We start from the raw sequence: 18,492 nt of genomic DNA on the forward strand, positions 1-18,492 counted from the left end.
AATTCATGCCACACATTTTCTTGAGCTTCCAGTGAGTTATTTTTAAATTATCTGCAGAGAGCCTGTGGCTTATTTCCTTTAAATTAATCCATGAATTTTCCCCTAATAAATGCACTTATTTTATTACATTTGTAAAATGAAGTAAATGTACTATAGTTTTTTGGGTTTTCCCCTGAGTTGAATCATATTGTGATAGCTCATATAATAGTGGTACACTTTCAGATTTTATATAGATAGAACTTCTTACTCTTTCTTCCAAATCTAATATAATTTATTTTTTTCTGGGCTCTAACATCACCTTTTAGAATTAATCTGAATATTGCATAGAAACTAATTCTCAAAATCTCATTCACATTCGGTGTTTGTCAATGTAAGTGTTTTACGGCACTCTAATCTTTCTGAGTTCTCTATAGTTTGTAGCTTGGCTTATATGTCATTGATTTTTCTCTTTCTACCCAAGCTTTTGAGATGAAAATGAAAGCAAAATTATCACCTCAATTCCAATTCAATGCAATATAGTAATTATATCACTATGAATTCTAATCTCCCCATTTTGTTTTTAGAATCTATTATTTTAAGTGGGTAGTGTCATTTTCACCACCTGATAAAAAGAGATAGGAATCCCAGACATCTCGATTCCTCAAACAACAACTTACTGCCACACAGAGTCACAGGGACATCAAGATCACACAGCACGTGATACACACCTGGCAGAGACTGCAAATTGTTGGCCCATTAATCATATCCTGTTTGCAGCTATTATTTGCTTGACCTGCATAGTATCCACCAGCATGTTGTTGCTGTTTTTAAATTTCATTAACTGACAAAATGTAAGAAATCAGCATATTACACATAAAAATCCAGATTTCCGATTTCCCTTGAAATTAAGGATGCCTGACAATAATCAGCTGGAGCAGAGGAGCAGTGGATCACTTTGGACTGAGCAAGCATTCCAGTTTGCCACAACCCCACCACTTCTTTCCCCTGATCTTGAAGGTGAGTGGCATTAATCATTTTTCATGGCATTCATGCTGTTGTTTTCCTTAGGCCTGGCCTGCCTGGCTCAGTCATGCTACCTGCCTGATACCCACAGGCACTGTAATATGCAAGTCTGATGCCTGGGCTTTGGACAAAATCCTTATCTGGCCATCTGCTTGGTGCAGTAGGTGGACACGAGATCCACGAGAATTCCTTCGGATTATACCAGAGACAGATTGGGGTGGCTCTTGGATCTTCTTTGTTTGGCTTAAAGCACTGAATCTAGCCCCCTGAAACAACACCTTGGAAGCCTTGGCAGAGAAAAAGAGAGCCATGTCTTTGAGGGCTGAAGAAGAACTTTCATGCCTTCTTTTTTTGTGGCCCCACCCAACCATCCACTAGACCTTCCAAAGCTAAGGCACGTTCAATAAGGATTCTGCTGGTAAACAGACCTCTGTTAGCTCTAGGATATTCCAGTACTCCAAAGGGCTATACTGTTCAAATTAGAGTAGGGTAAGGTCCCCATACAGGAAATACCCTCAGGCTCTACCTTGATGCATTTAGTCACAGTGAGGGAAGAGAGTGAAGAAGGCCAGCCCAGTGGCATAGGAAGGAAAGATGATGGTTTCATTTAAATTCTATTGACTGTATCTTTGTAATTTCCACTAAATTATCCTTTCTTTAAATATCAAGACCTATATTGTGTATAGTTGGAACTCCACTTTGCCCTTGACTCTTTTCACTAGTTGGAGTGAATGGAGTCAGGGAAGAGCTCTGGTTTCCCATAGAAGTCAGTAACACATTGGACTATTAAAATGTTTAAGTGTCAATTTTTAAATATCCTCCATTTCACATTGCTTGTGTATGCATAGCTTCAAAACCTTAGGCTTTTGGCCCATTAAGTACTGCAAATTTTGAATTTTGAACTGTCCTTAGGGTTTTGAGAACCGTTTGTTGTCTCACTATCTTGATACTCACTAGAGAAAATACCCAACCTGCTATGGAACAGGATCATTAACCAAAGCATCCACTATGAGAAGGAAAGTGCGTAATGTTATAAATGAAGTCACTGCCATGAAATAATACAGATGTATTCTTTTCAGTGAATTCTGTGCAAAAATACCCAGTCAAGCTGAGACTTCCCTGATTATGTACAGGGAATGTATTTCAGAATATCACCAGCTGGGTTTTTCAGTGGTTTAAAAGCTGCTGTGCTGTAGCATTCCAGAATAAAATAAGCAAATACCACCTACCAACCAGTCAAGTTTTTGATGCAACATCCCTTTACTTCAAAGCTTATAATGAAATTGATTTTCACTGCTTTTTCGTTTCAACTTGCAAGCCCCATGAATAACTACTCTAAAATAATTTCAATTTAGGAATGTTCAGGAACTGGTGAGAAATTGATAGAGACTGTTTTATGCTTAGCCAAAAGATATTGAATAAAAATGTAAAGGAAGAACTTGCTGTGTTTAGATGAGAAGAACCATATGAGAAGGAGGCAAAGAGCCAGAACATGATTTTCCATGATAACCAGAATAATTTAAAACTTTCTTTAATTTTCAGTGGGATTCAACCCTCAAAGAAATGAAGTCTCATTGCCTGGGGAATTGGCAGAGACTGTCAACCAGATTTGATGGTGTTTTTTTTTTTTTTTTTTTTTTTTCCTATAATGTCAGTCATTGATTATGACTACCTGGTGAGACAGTCATTTTGATGAGAGATTTTTAAAAAATTTAGCAAATCATCAGATATTTGGAAACTCCAGGATAATAGGCAGAATTTTTTACTTTGCATTTAAATAGATAAAATTTTATTGATACTTATTTTGAAGACATGTGTGATTCCAGGTTTTGTGTTTCATGAAGCTTATACAATTTGGAAGAGAGGGTTTTTTTAAAGAAATTTAGCCCCCTGTACTTGGCGGGATGAGCACTGGGTGTTACGCTATATGTTGGCAAATTGAACTCCAATAAAAAAAAAATAAAAAAAAAAAGAAAGGAATTTAGCCCCCTAGCTAAATAGAGACAAGCCCATCAGGCTCCCTACCTCAGAATATCCATAGGCCCTAACTAACCAATGCACTATTTATAATTAGACACAGTTGTCGAAAAAGGGAGAACTCTATCCATACTACCTCGCCATACCTCTCCATCTTCCCCCCTTTAAAAACAGCCCGCACCCACTGCCTTGCCTCTGCTGTCCTGCCTGCAGCTCCTTCGCTGTGTGCATTCAATCAAGTTCTATCTCCTTTGTTCTGTCTTAGGTGAACACCAACTGCCCCCCAATCAGCTGCCCTACATTTGGAAGCCCTCATCTGACAGAGAGACACCCCATTTAAACACCACAACTGTGATTAAAATACCTTTTTTTTCCCTTTTCTTTTCTTTTTTTCTTTTTGGCCAATTTTACAAAACAGGCACAATAAATCCACTTCTATCTAAAGAAGAAGGAACTTGAAGCCAGAAGAGTAGATGGAACATCTTAGTTAATTTATCTCTCTGTGCAGATATAGATCTATCCCTAACACAGCTGATTAAGAATAAATGTTCCCTACATTTCTATCCCATTAAGTACCTACTTTTTTCTTGAGATAAAAATTTCGTGCTTAATTTCTTTTCTTCTTGACCTGCACAAATTCTCTGCCTTCCTCTGTTCAAACTAGTTTCCAAGACTATCAACTGAGTTCTGAAATTCAGGAAACAACCTGGGAATTTATCTGATCCTCATGTAGTAGAGGGGACAAGGCGTTCCTTATGAATATGAGAATGGAAAGATGAAATGTCGCAGAAACATACAGTTTAAAAAAGAGAAAAAGAAAATGTAACATCTTTGTCCAATGAAAGATGAAATGCATTATTTTGGAGTATAGATCATTGAATGTAAAAAATAGACACATTAACTTATGTTTGGATTGCACTTTCTTGGTGTCAGTTGATACTTGTCTTATGTAAATAAAGCTTTACAAAATCATAATCCCATGCTCTTTCAAGACATATTTAGTTTACAAAAAAAAAAAAAAAGACATATTTAGTTTAACTCAGGACTTAAAAAGAAGTCACTGGGATTGTTGCAATAACTGGGCAAAGTGGGAGTTTCCAGTACAATTTTCATTGAAGGACACCAAAAGGTCATCTTGTTCCAAAATATTTCTGTATGTGATGACAAAAGGGATATTTTACTGGAGCATGTCCTTCTCCTATTATGATAATATAAATTAATTATATGAGCTATTTGTCATCTTGATTTCTGTAGAGACAGGACTGAGGGTCAATAAAATTGAATGGAACGCAGCAGAGACAGGATCTTGATGGCAGCAGAATTTTTGATCATAGATGACAGGGCTGGGGCAATGTCACAGAAAGCAACTACTGTGGAAATCTCAATTTTTCAACTTAATTTAGTAAACATAAAATATGCACATGTTTGTCTTATGCATTCATTTTCTGGAATTTGTGAAAAGGTAGCAGATGGGAAGAAAATAATCAGGATTCTATCACTCTTTCTTTTTTAAAAAAGATTTTATTTATTTATTCATGAGAGAGAGGCAGAGACATAGAGGGAGAAGCAGGCTCCCTGCAGGGAGCCTGATGCAGAACTCAATCTCAGGACTCCGGGATCATGCCGTGAGCTGAAGGCAGAGACGTTCAACCACTGAGCTACCCAGACGTCCCAAGAGTTCTGTCACTCTTAAATGAGATTTGATTTTTTTTGTGAAATGGTAGTATTCCATTTAATTGAAAAAGTAGATTGTGGCCAAAGGAATCTAAGGGACTCTGAAGAAGCATAAGTGTTAAAAGAAAACTTTTATTAATTTAGCACAATTTTTTTCTTTTTAATTTTAAGTAAGCTAAGAGAAGTATTTGAAAGGCCCTAAGGGGTTAAAAAAATCCAATCCATAGTGGCTAAATGACCTATTGGCTCATATAATCTACTTTCTTCAGTTTGGCTTGATCCAGGCACTGAAATCAATTTGCCTCTTTCAACCATGCTGTCCATTGTGGAGAATCATTTTAGGGCTCCAAATGGTGGCTTCTGGATCTCTAGGCTTGTATCTTTCAAGATTCTAGTTCAGAAGAAAAGAGAAAATATCTCTTGCCAGTAACTCCAGCAAAAGTCCTAGATTTTGTTTATACTGGACCTCACTGCCCATCCTAGATCAAATTACTCTCTAGACGAAAGCAGTAGTTTGATAGGGCAGGCCTGAGTCACCTAGTTTTCTGCAGAATGAGAGATAAAATTGTACCTTGACCCATATGGATGAGAGTGGGAGAGAAATGGAGACCTTTAAAAAATCCAAATATGATACAGTTAGCAAAAGAGGGAGAATGACTGTTGGAGAAAATCAAGTGGAATCTACCCTTTTGTGACTCAACACCAATTCATATCTTTCTTTACATACACAAACTTCCAAATATGCCTTACCTTGGCACATAATGACATATACTTCCATGTGTACTCTTGTCATTCCCAAAGGGGGACAACTCAGCATTTGGTTCTGTTACTGCATCACACTCTAAATTTAAGATAACTGCATGATGCATGTTTTCAAATAGTTCATGGTCTGAGAACCTATGGATAAATGCAAAACCTAATCACTTCTAATGTACTCACAAGGCAACTGCCAATTGAAATTGGCTAATTTTGATTTAGAACTCTTAGAGAAAGGAGGATAGAATAGGAAACAACTGAGGGTGGTCACAGATAAGGACCAATATGGACTTTTTGCTTGGGAAGTAACGGAAGATCTTTGGTCAGGCTAGCTGCCTCTGGTACTTTCTCTGGAAGGATCTCTCTAGATTCTATCCTCCACAGATAATGAGCATTAGGAAAGACTCCTCTGCTGGTGGATGTATGTCTTTAGCACCCCACTTTCCATTGTGGCAAAGAAGGCAGGAGTGTGAGAGCCAATGGTGTATTATCTCATCCCAACTCTGTATTCTATGATACACAGTGACAGTCTGAAATGGCCATGGTGGGAGTATTTATACTACAGAAATCAGTAATCATCATCCCCTTCCCTCTAGCCAAATTTACCATTTATCAGAACATCACAGAGAGAAGGTCCAAGGATGACTTAGGACTTAAAGGTTGAACCATCACCAACTTTTGTTTACGAAGTTTGAGATTTCTCTAGCAATGCAATTTACGAATTTTGTTGGCTCTGAGTTTGCAATTCCATGGGTTAATCACCAAATCTGTTTATCTTGTTAAATTAGAGTCTTCCAACTCAGAATCTGGGCAGGGAATTTGTATGTCTTAGCAACTACCTTAAGTTTTTTCATTTGCCCAGACCTCAGTGGCAAGGCCTTTCTCCTGGCCTTTGTCTCACAGCACCATGAACATATGGTCTGCAAGTGAACAGACAACAAGTAAGCAGCTTTAGCCCCTAAGCTGCAAGCCCACTGAATATTTGCAATTAGAATAATTATCCCCTTTTGCAAGAAGAGAATTCATAACAGGAGATGCCAGATAGGAATCTGAGCATGAGACATTTTGAAGTGCCAATCTCATCTCATGCTAGGTTTCCCACCTCCTGCTTTGTTTGTATTTCTTTGGTTTGGTGCAGAGAATTTTGTTTTAATAATATTGCAAACCTTCAGATCCCTGGCCCTCAGTCATTTTGGATTATAGGGCATTGGTGCAGAGTGCCTTCCTGAGCAATGGATTTCTTTTTCTTTCAAATGGGTCAATTTCTAAGAAGTTTTTGTCTTTCTTGTGGAAGAAAAACCAAGAAGATAGCATCTTGCAAGCAAAATGAAGAATGTGTATCAGGGAGGAAAAGTGCTCAATTGTGCTCATTGTCAAGGCAGATAGATTAATGTGCTAAATGCCAATGCTGGATAGGTTGTAGCGTGAGCATTGGATTTGGCAATGTGGACGTCTATGACGACCCCCATGAGAACATTTTCAATGGTGTCATGGGGCAAAATAGAATGGGCTTAGGTGAGAATGGGAGGAGTCCTAGGAATTGGAGAAAGTAAGTCTTTGGCAGGGTTTTGCTGTCAAGAAGAGCTTCAAAAATTACTTCAACCCCTGTTAAGTTTTTGATTGCCTGTCCCTGAATATATTTCCTTTAATAAAAAAGATATTTCCCTATGGGTCCTTCACATTCCAGTAACTATTCTAGTGAGCCCTCACTTATGACCACCTGATATCACCTATGGATACCACAAGAATTAGTTAAAAAATAAAACAAAACAAAACAAAAACAAAAAAAACTTTGTCTTTTCAGTTAGTCAATAGTATATCAGTGTTATTAGCTAGGGTTACTGGGTGAGAATTTGTGAGAGCTTATTTATCTACTGACTTGAATTGCTCAGGATTCCTGAGTTTTCCTTTTAACTCCTTCGCCATCCAAATGATCAAGAGACAGTTGCCTAAATTCCCATATATATGTGCATATGTATATATACATTTTTTTCATGACTAACATGGAGATTAAAAGATTATCTACACTGCTGCAACAAGGACAAAACTATCCTTAATAAATAATTTCAGGTGCAATAAAAAATTATATGAATTCAAGGCATTAAAAATCTATTTACATTTTTATCCATTACATTTAATTCCATTAATAGTTACTGGGAAATCTTATTTTACTCTGTTAGAGTCAGAATAATCAATTTTTAAGCTATCATCTGCTGGAAGGTCTAAATGTGAGAATGAATGAATTTACTTAGGCTTTTCTAAGAAGCTTGAATTTTAAAAACCTTATAGTTTATATATAATAAAGATCAAAACCCCTCACTATTTGTCAATACAGTGTGAGTTTTGGGGTAATACCATTCTGGCTATTTGCTTGACGTTTCTGAAAAGAGCTTAAGTAGAAGAAGAAATGAAGAGCAGTGATAATGGAGGGAAATATTGAATGGTATTATTATTCAGCTCAGTTCTTACTTCCTACCTTGTGCACACTGGTTTGAAGTAGTAGGAGCTGTCTTTAGTGTTATTTTGCATTTTCATGTGTAGAGGAGGAAATTATCTTCAGTGTTTAGATGACAAAGAGGTGGGCATAGATGGGACAGACAGGGTTGTTTTTGTTGTTGTTGTTGTTTCTCTATTTCAGAAAACCTCTCCAGTTTACCTGAGAAGGGCTTCTCTACTCTGCACAGACATTTCCATTTCATTCAGCCACTGCTCTGTGTTCAGGACTGTAGCTTCAAGCAGTTGGTAGCTCATTATTATTATTACTGTCCAGGACCATGAATAAGGTTAACTTGTACCCAGGCAATTATCCAGATTAAATTCCTTCTCAGAGTAAGGTTGATACTGAAAAATACTGAATGTTTCAAAAACCTTCTGGCCCTGTAGCAAAAGCACGATTAGATTCCATAGCAAGTTCACTTGTCCAGTTCGACGTGTCTAGCATGCGGGAGGCCGTACACTGGACGTGTCACATCCTTGACTGTGGCCTCCGCTGCATGATTATGTTTCATGTGAGCCTGTAGTTGCCCATTTCGGAATACTGACTTTCACATTATTTAATGGGCTAAACATAATGGCAGTGCTACTATACAAGAAAACACAATAGAAAACTATTCCTCTATTGTTCCTACTTCTTTACCGTTAGTGACCATTTCTAAAGATATTAAATAGTTATATATTTTGAATATTTCATATATAATAAAATAATATTTTCTATAGTAGTAATACTGAATTCATTTTCATATTTAATTTTGACAAATTAATTTAAATGCACTTCTATATTAATAAAGATTATGGGGACTGAATTTGGTATAAATTTATAACTGTTATGATGATGGTGATTGTTTTGTGGTTTTGAGGATGTCCTGGACCAGGTGAAGGTATTGAGTCAAATGATATCTCTATGGATTCTTTTTATAGTAATCTCCATGCATTGCAGATTTGTTGAATAAGATTCATAAGTGCATGAAGTTCTTTTAATCGAGAAAAGACAAATGGTATCACTGCACTAATCTGAGCCTACTAGAGTGATCTCACCTAGTATAAACACTTCAAGTTGATCAGATGACAGCAAACACTACATTCAGTAACCTATGTTTGTTGAGGACTTGCTGTGTAACAGGTATTGTATGTGTATTTTCCCTCCTTTAATCTTCCAAGCAATCCTGTTAGGATGGTCCATTCAGAGATAATGAGGTCAGAAGCTAAGTAGTTCTCCTTGGATCACGCTACTAATAAAAGGTAAAGCTAGGAGCTAACCTGGGTGTCTTACTTCCAAGTCCCTACTGTTGACCACCATGCTTTGTGACCATGCTGGGTAATGAAAGAGTGAAATAATGGTTCCCTGCCTTTAAGCACCTCACAGTGGAAAGGGAGAAATGGATGAATAAATACATCATTAATATCAACGTGGTGCAGTGAGGACTGTAGAAAATGGATATACAAAATGACCGGTGAGTCTACAGCCAGAGGAGGCAGCAGTTGTGTCTGGGTCATTCAGGTAGGAGCTTCCAGAAGTGAAGTCTGACACACAAAGGAAGGGAGGTCTATTCAAGGCTAAGAGCACAGTCAGTAAAGAGCCACCAAAGAGGAAAAGACATTATTATATTATGGAAATCATGCAAAGTTTGGTATTGGGGTAGAGGTGCTGGTGGCAGGAGTGTTAGAATTAAATACAGCAATGTTCTGAATTTACTCTATTGAATAAATGAATATTAAAATAGTCTGTAGGGATCAGGGAGCATAAGTTAGAGGTTAAGTGACTAAGACAGGACTTATGACTTGCTAAGTTTTAAGCTAGGTCTTTTTTCTAGTTATTTTAATTACTTTGTCAGCATCCTTCAGAACGCATCCTTTCTGTAGATTTTTTGTTTCAGGTCAACAACTCCGTGTGCATTTCGGCTAATGCCTCATTATTATGCTAACTGTATTTTCTTTGTTGAAACTCTATATTACAGTGTGTTACTATATATGGCAGAGTATGATTTGGCCTTGCCGAACTTTGGGCCATTACCAGTGGCTTCAGATTGAACAGGGTTATTTTGAGGTCATACACTGACGCTACAAAGGATTGAATTATTTATGACTTTAATATTCACCAGTGTTTCTAGCTCAAGATCCAATATACCACTGAATATTATCTGTCAACAAAAAACTGCATCTGTTCCATTTGTTGATGACCGATAAAACAAAGCAGTTTGAATTGCTGCTTTGAACTCAATACGAGTGGAATTTCAGCCCCAAATATTTCAATAAGAATAATGATATTTGTAATAAATATTTAAAATATTTGTAATTGATAATAATAGTACTTGTGTCTGATACTCATTAACACCAATCATAATTAATGCAAAAATTTAATCATATATATAAATATCTATGTGTACATGTATAATTTTACTATATTGCTAAATTTACTGTTTTTGATTCTGCATAATAGAGACTGGGGGAAATAGGTATCTTCCTGAAACACTAGCTATAAGCTCCAGCTACATTTCTGTAAACAATCGGAGTCTGATCTAAAACATGTTTTTTTTTTTCATTGTGAGAGTGAACACTTCTATCTAATTTGATCACTTTTTTCTTATACTTTTTACCTTCAGCAAAGCTTAAGAAAAAATGGATATTAGTTATTATGAGAGAAGGGGCAGAAGACATATTTTATAATAGTAATGGAAATTCCTCTTTCTGAAAGACACCTGAAAAATAAATATATTGATACTTTCACAGAATTAAGCCTTAGAGATGGAAGGCATTATAGAGTTCACTTTTAATCATTTTAAAGATATATTTTTTAGAACTCGACATAAAAATATTTCTCTCTGAGCATCAACTCTGAAATGGGTTTTCATTACCTCACAGTAGTTTTTCCTTTGTACAAACAGGCAGCACAGGGCATTTCTGGGAACAGCACTAGAAAATGGAACATCTTAAAGTATTAATTATTTTTCCCAAGGGACAACGTTATAGCAGGTAGTTGCATTACCGACCAAAAACTTGGCATAAAATACAGATATGTCCAATAATGTAGCATAAAAGCAAATCCTCGGTCATAGTGCAGACTAAAGGATGTGGGATACAAATCAGGGACCAAGCACCATGCCTGGCACATGATAGGAAATTGTAGGTTCTCATATCCCAGGATCTGATTGCTGTGGCTGCCTAACAGATTACCTCCCAAGTGTAATGGCTTAAAATAATAATAATCACTTATTCTTTCTCACGGTTCCTGTGGGTCAGGAACTAGAAATCAGACAGGACACTGCAGGTGTCTGAGCCCTCAGTGGGAAGAGCCAAAGGCTGAAGTCTGAATCATCTGAGGGTTCATTTACTCACATGTCTGGCAGCTGCTGGTGATTATCTGTTGGGGGCCTAAGCTTGACATCTACACGTGGCATCTTTATGTGGCCTGAGCTTCCTCCCAATATGGTGCTTGGGGCCTAAGGGCACCCATAAGATAGATGGAGCAGGTGGGTGGGAGTGGGAGGGAGAGGCTACACGGAACTGTTTTGTCTTCTGTGATTAAGCCTCTGAAATCAAGCAGCCTTACTTCACCCATATTGGAATGGTCAACGAAGTTATAGAGACTAGAAAGGAGCAAATGATCAACTCCACCTGTCAGTAGAGGCATGTGAATATCACATGGTAACAAGAGAATGTGGGATGGGATACATATTGGTGCAGCCATCTCTGAAAATACAACCTGTGAACCTAACAATAATCTGAAATAATAAAATTAAAATTGAAACCATATAAGTATAATTGGGGGCCTAAAGGACTTTACAATCTAATTATCCAGAAATCCATGCTTTGGAGAAAAAAACTCTCTGGAGTTCCTGAAAAGTAAATGGTCTGAGTGAGGCCATTCATTGGGTTATTATAGTGTCAGGAGTCAAACCCAGATTTGTTGAACCCAGCAAACGTGTCTGAGTTTGTTCCTTGATTAGAAAAAGGGCTTAATGTTTCTAAAACCATTCATGTAAAAGAAATACAATTCTTATATGCAAGAAATCTAAATTTTTGAAACTAATATTGGGGGAGGATGTTTCCCAGCTGGGGTTAAAAAGGTGTAAATGTGTCTGACAAACAGGCTGCCTTGTGACTTCCCTCACATCTGCTTGCATAAACGAGATGTATGGGATGGTTTTCAGCAAGACAGAAGAATAGAGAGGATAGTATATTGTCTGTTCCTCAACCTAGTTCCATGTGGTTTTCAGTTTGAGCTGTAAGAAGTCCAAGAGCTGAAGCAAAACTTTTTCAAAGGGATCTGCAAGACTCAAGGTAGAGCTACTTGAGAGACTCAAGGTAGAGAGGCAGTTCCCATTTTATGTACATGACACAGTGTAGAGACGAAGTTGCTGTTTGACATATTGAGGTTTTCTAGGTTTAGGGGAATAATAAACAATCTCCTGGACAGAGAACTGGCATTTTCAGAGAGGTTGTTGGACAATTACAATATCCAAATTCTTCCCTCTAGTGGATTGGAGTCAGGGGACAGGAATAAGAGGCCAGAACAGAAGACAGCGAAGTACTGTTGCTCCTTGTGTGTTACACAGCATCTGAGTAATCCTTGCAAAACTAGGTTCAATTATTGCAGGGATTGAGAAGGGGACAAAGTCAAGTAATGCTTAAGTCTTGTGTTGTGAAGAGTGACAGTAAAATTGGCATATAAATGCTAATGTAGCCTCATTTGAACCCATAGGAAGATAAGATCTGTGAAAATTTGGATCCCACTAATAAGCTATCTATAATTAACATTTAATTAGCAATGATTTTATTTGACTTCTCAGAATTTTGATGGGTAACTGGAGGAATGGTTTTGGATAACTTATACCTAAAACATGGAACTGTTACTTTCTCTTCCTTTCATTCTGAGTCAAGCAGAAGCATTATAAAATTACTCTGTTTATCATTCTTTTCAAAATCATTTACTGAAGCATTTAACTATTTGAAAACATCATTATAGGTTTTTTTGTTGAAATGTTGAGATCCACAGCCTTTTCCATTGGCTGCCCTGATTATTGTTTTATTCTTTGCTGTTCTCAGAACCTGACCTTTCTTTTTTTCACTTCTAAGTCTTCTGCTGCCCCAAATCCAGCGTAGCTTTGGGAGTTTACAAAAATCACAAAAATACAGTTGAAATGGTTTGCGCAAGCGGAATGGGATTGAGTAGGTAGTGGAGGATAAATAACTTACTATCAGAAGTTTAGGCTCAAACCTCAGTTTTGCTGTTGACCAACTATAAATCGGGCCTGTTTCCTCACCTGCAAGATGGGGATTTTTATACACACACACTATCTCTAATAGCTTTGTTATTGATTAAGTGCGCTAATACATATAAAGGTATAAAGCACAACATAAGAACTCCCATTACCTAACTCATATGAGAGTTATAAGCCAAGTTTTTTTCAAAGCACTAACTAGATAGAACTAGTCTGCCAGAAACTCCCTTAATCTCTACTTACATGATCCTCTACTACATGAAATCATCTGTGCCTAAAGATCTTTCTTGAGAAGTGGAACACAGATAATAGAATAGTTTTGAATGAGCAGATGGTTAAAACAACAAAGCTCTGAAAAGCAATCACCAACCTTTTATTTCTTATGGAGACATTTTAGGCATAAAAGTGAATGTGAATGAGCTTTATTTCCCTTGGGTTTAGAAAATTCTCCTTCTAATCCTTTACAGCGAAAATTATCAGAGGTGACTCCTGGCAGGTAATTCAGAGCTCTCACTATTTTTAGCCCTGGAAAGCCAGTGAAGGGATTTAGATTGTGAGAGCAGTCACACAGGTCAGCTCAACTTTTTGGCCTAATAACATTCCATTTGAGTTCAGTATGCTAGCTCCTGCTCCTACAGCTGGTGAGCAAGGAGAAGGAAGGAAGGAAGGAAGGAAGGAAGGAAGGAAGGAAGGAAGGAAGGAAGGAAGAGAGAGAGAGAGGGAGGAAGGGAAAGAGGGAGAGAAAAAAGAAGAGAAGTCAAGACAATACCTACCATATGAACAGCAATCACATGGAAAGCCTTGCTTGGTACAGGGTTACAGAGAGAATGATGGGTATGATGAAGGATTTCACAGAAAGGGAAGAGATGTTTCACAGAATTCAATTTTTCTTAATTTTAGTCCTTCCACAAGCTACCCTCCTATTTTTCTCATCTCCACATACTTCTTGTATTATTATTTGCTTAAAATATGTTTTTAAACAGAGCTACTTTTTAAAATCTTGTGTGTATTCAGACAGGAAACTGTATTCACTGCTATAAATGGAAAACCAGAATAATTTGCCACAAAGAGCTGTTTTTTAGCTATAAAAAATTAATACAGAGGCACCCAGGTGGCTCAGTGGTTGAGCGTCTGCCTTCAGGCTCACAGGTTGTGATCCTGGGGCTCTGGAATCAAGTCTTGCATCAGGCTCCCTGTGGGAACCAGTTTCTCCCTCTGCCTATGTCTCTGCCTCTCTGTGTCTCTCATGAATAAATAAAATCTCTAAAAATAAATAAATACATACATACAGTGAAAACAGCAACATTACTAATTCTGCTTAGATGTTATTGTCTACAGAGGATTCTGAACTTCAGGTCTGCTATCATTTTTGTTAAAAATGGAGGTTGGCAAATGCTGGAGGGATGTTAGAAATACTTGCTTCAAAGTGACATCCCTTTTTTGAGACCATTAGACAAACTGAAAGAGAATTGGAAAGGGGAGCAACTTTCTCACTATGTTATTGATTCAATAAATATTTATTGGGTCAATGGCATTCAAACCATGTCCATAAACATGACAGAAACGCTTATGATAGAAATAATAGAGATTTCATGGTAGAAATCTAGAAATGATCTCCTTCTCTACTTGTCCCATATTTTGGGAATGGCGTATTGGTTAAGAAGGTGATCTGAGTGTTGGATAGACATGGATCTAAATCCTAACTTTGTCATTTAATGGCACAGCTACCTCAAGAAGGTCATTTTACCATTATAATCCCATTTCCTTATTTGCATTTAAGAAAATACTTGGCACTTTCAATACATTTTGTTGTGGTGATGATGATGATGAAGATGATATATGAATATCAATGGACAGGATAAAACTATATATTTTTTGCTATTTATTAAAGTGTCTGCAGCTTGTCAAGCAAATATATTCTAACTGAATTCAGTTTATTTGGCTTAATCATCCAATCATGTCATTTACTCTTCTTTCATAAAAGTTCTTCTGGCATCTGAATACAGCTTCTGTTGTTTCTTTGCTCCTTCCTCTTTCTCTGGCTCTTTACTGTGGTCGTGCCTTATGCTTTATCTTTGGGCCTCTCTTCAGTGTTTACATTATTTCTCCCAACCTGTTTACTTTTAAGGCTTGAACAATTTTGTGGAAGAAGATGGCTCCAAAAATCATCATCTCTAAATCTGCCCTTCATCTGTTTATAGCCAAATTTCAAAATGATACTTGGTAGGTTTTGTCACTTTTGATTTAACACATCTAAAATCAGCACATTCATTTCATCCTCTTCTCCTTGTCAAGGATCCCACTGTTTTCCAGTTTCTTAGGAGTGCTGGAACTAAGTGTGTGTGTGTTTTGGAGTCAAAATACTCTGGAATCCTAGCTCTATCATTTACAAATTTAACTGAATTACCTGTCAGTAAGAGTTCACTAAATAAATATATATATACATATATTTGATATATATTTTTTGATAGATACATATGTGTATATATTTGGTCAAAACTTCCCAATACTTCAAGAGAAATGGAGAGTGGAAGAAATATCCATAAAGAAATGTAGCTAACATCCATTTTACGTTGAATTTTATCATTCTAAATCAAGGAGTTAACATCACTTGAAAACAAGGGGAAGAATAAAGGATATTTATGTGTTCTTTCATGTACTTTTTTGTGAAATGTTAGTTCTAAAATTGATTCAAATTAGTTTAGAAGGGAGACAGAACGTAAAGACTGCTAACTGGGAAACGAACTAGGGGTGGTAGAAGGGGAGGAGGGCGGGGGGTGGGAGTGAATGGGTGACGGGCACTGGGGGTTATTCTGTATGTTAGTAAATTGAACACCAATAAAAAATAAATTAAAAAAAACAAATTAGTTTAGATAAGTCTTATCAGTGTGGTGAAAAGTGGCTTAAGTACCAAAAAGCAGGGACAAATGGCAGTGTTTGAACTCTGGGGAAGATTAGAAGGGGGAGCTGCATGTTAGGTCTAGTGTTACTGGCAAGCTTTGAAGAGAATAAATGATTTAGAAAATATTTATATGGTAGTTTTATCAAAGGTGAGAAAATATGGGAAGTAATCTTAGCAAATTTCGTTTAGTATGAATATTACAGCAAAAGTCTACAAAGATTTGGCTAGGCAATTTCCATTTCTCTTTAAAAACAGATCACCCTGTGTGCTGTTTTAGCTCATCTGTGGACACCAAATACATATGGTCTCTGTCCCAACAGCTTAAAAGGTAAATTCAATGGCTTCACAGAATATGATAGAATGTAGTGCTTGAAGTGTATTGAAAAAAATAACCAGAATATATGCATCCTAACTTTCTACATTGTAAAGTTGTTGCAAAGTGACTGTCGGTGATTTTTATTTAAATGAAAATGATTATGAGAAAAATGGACTATATCCAGAAAATACACTAAATTGGGATCGATTTTATAAGTGGGTATAACTAGCATTTTTTTTTTTTCTTAGATTGTAGGTTCTTAAAATTTTGATTTATAAATATTTAGGAGGAATGCAACTGTGGTAGATAGATTTGGAGCATCTGCTCAGGTAAATACCTCAAACCGCCTGCTTGTCTCAGGTGGTGGTCCTGTGGCAGGCTCTGCGTAACATGTGATTCCATCCTCTGACCATACTGACAACCCCCTGCTGGGCTCTTTACCCATGTCATGCCATGCCAGATGCCTTCCCTGAAATTTCTGTTTGAGGTTAAGATGAGAGAGGGTCTCTCTGGGGGATAGAACTATAATATGTAAACTCAGGAGCTAAGCACGTACACTGCCATACAAATTAGAAAGTAAAGAGAAAGAACAAAGAAGATGTGCCAGGAGCAGCAGAGATGTAGAGATGGAATTTCGCCTAGGACTCTGGTGGCTGTCAGCTCTTGCATTTTTACTTAAGTTAGGTTTTATTGAAACTGAAAAGGCCTGAAACAACATCTCCTGTATCTACTGCACTTTCAGTAGAATATCAAAACTACTTAATGTAGATTTGGAAATGTTTGGTGAAATCTAAAAGACATTTGAAGTACTCAGTCACTTATAACAAAAAAAGATTAAGTGAAAAGGATATGTAGGAGACTTAGGGCAAGTGATGTATTAAATGAGAAATAGTATTTCAAATATATAAATGTAATTCATGTCATCCATAACAAATTACAAAGATAAATAATATAAATATAAATATAAAATACATATCATAAGAAATGTTGCAGTATATTAGATGATAAAATCCTTGGCAAGGGTAGAAGAATCTTCAAATTTATACAACTACCAACAATACTGCACATAGATATGAAACACTAAGATTTCGGAGAATAAAAGATGCCGTATAAATTCACTCTGCCATTTTCTGATTGGACCTGTGTATGTTTTTATAAGAGTAGAACATGCTAATTTTGGAAAATACACATACATTTAAAGGACATAAAATCATACTTCTATGACCACCCAGATATCTACATTAGTAATATTTATGTAATGTCCCCTCAATGTTTTTCATCACTTATACCTCATTTTGCAGAATTTATGTCCAATTATGCTCATATTTTGTTATATTTTGAGGTAATTGACAAAGCGCATCGTGATCAAGACTGGAGACTGCTAATATTACCTGCAGTGTCTAGCACAATGATTGGCAGTATAAGTTTAATAAATCTCTGTTGAATGAATAACTGGTTTATTCATCTAACCTCATATTTCTTATAACTTCTTTTTATTTGTTGAATCCTTCATTTAGATTAAATCTTTCATCAAAATGCAGTCCATTAAGCAAGTTAAAGGAGTGCTGTTCAGCTTTGAGAGGGCTTGGAGGTCTAGATTCCATCTTCCTCACCTTTCTCCTTGCACCCTGCTATGGTTCTTGAGGCACCAAGTAGAGCCACTAGGAGTCCTTAGAAAATCCTTTGACAAACCACTGAATTGGTCTAACCACTTTTTTTTCTTTTCTTCTTTCTCTTTTCTTTTTCCTTCCTTCCTTCCTTCCTTCCTTCCTTCCTTCCTTCCTTCCTTCCTTCCTTCCTTCCTTCCTTCCTTCCTTCCTTCCTTCTTCCTTGCTTTCTTATTTTATGTATTTATTCGACAGAGAGAGCACAAGCAGGGGTAGCAGCAAAGGGAGAGGGAGAAGCAGGCCCCCCACTGAGCAGGGAGCCCTAATCACTGGAGCTCAATCCCAGGACCCTGAGATCATGACGTGAGTCGAAGGCAGATACTTAACTGACTGACCACTTGGGGTCCTTTCTATCACATTCATCTAATGGAGGCTTAAGTACCTCCATCACTGGGAAACTCACTCTGTTCTGAGGTTGTCTGTTTCCTTGTTGGACTGCCTCTAGATTAAGATTATTATGTAAAATGAAATCTTCTCTTC

Source organism: Canis lupus, chromosome 22 (assembly GCF_011100685.1).
Source record: "Canis lupus familiaris isolate Mischka breed German Shepherd chromosome 22, alternate assembly UU_Cfam_GSD_1.0, whole genome shotgun sequence".
Lineage (NCBI taxonomy): Eukaryota > Metazoa > Chordata > Mammalia > Carnivora > Canidae > Canis > Canis lupus.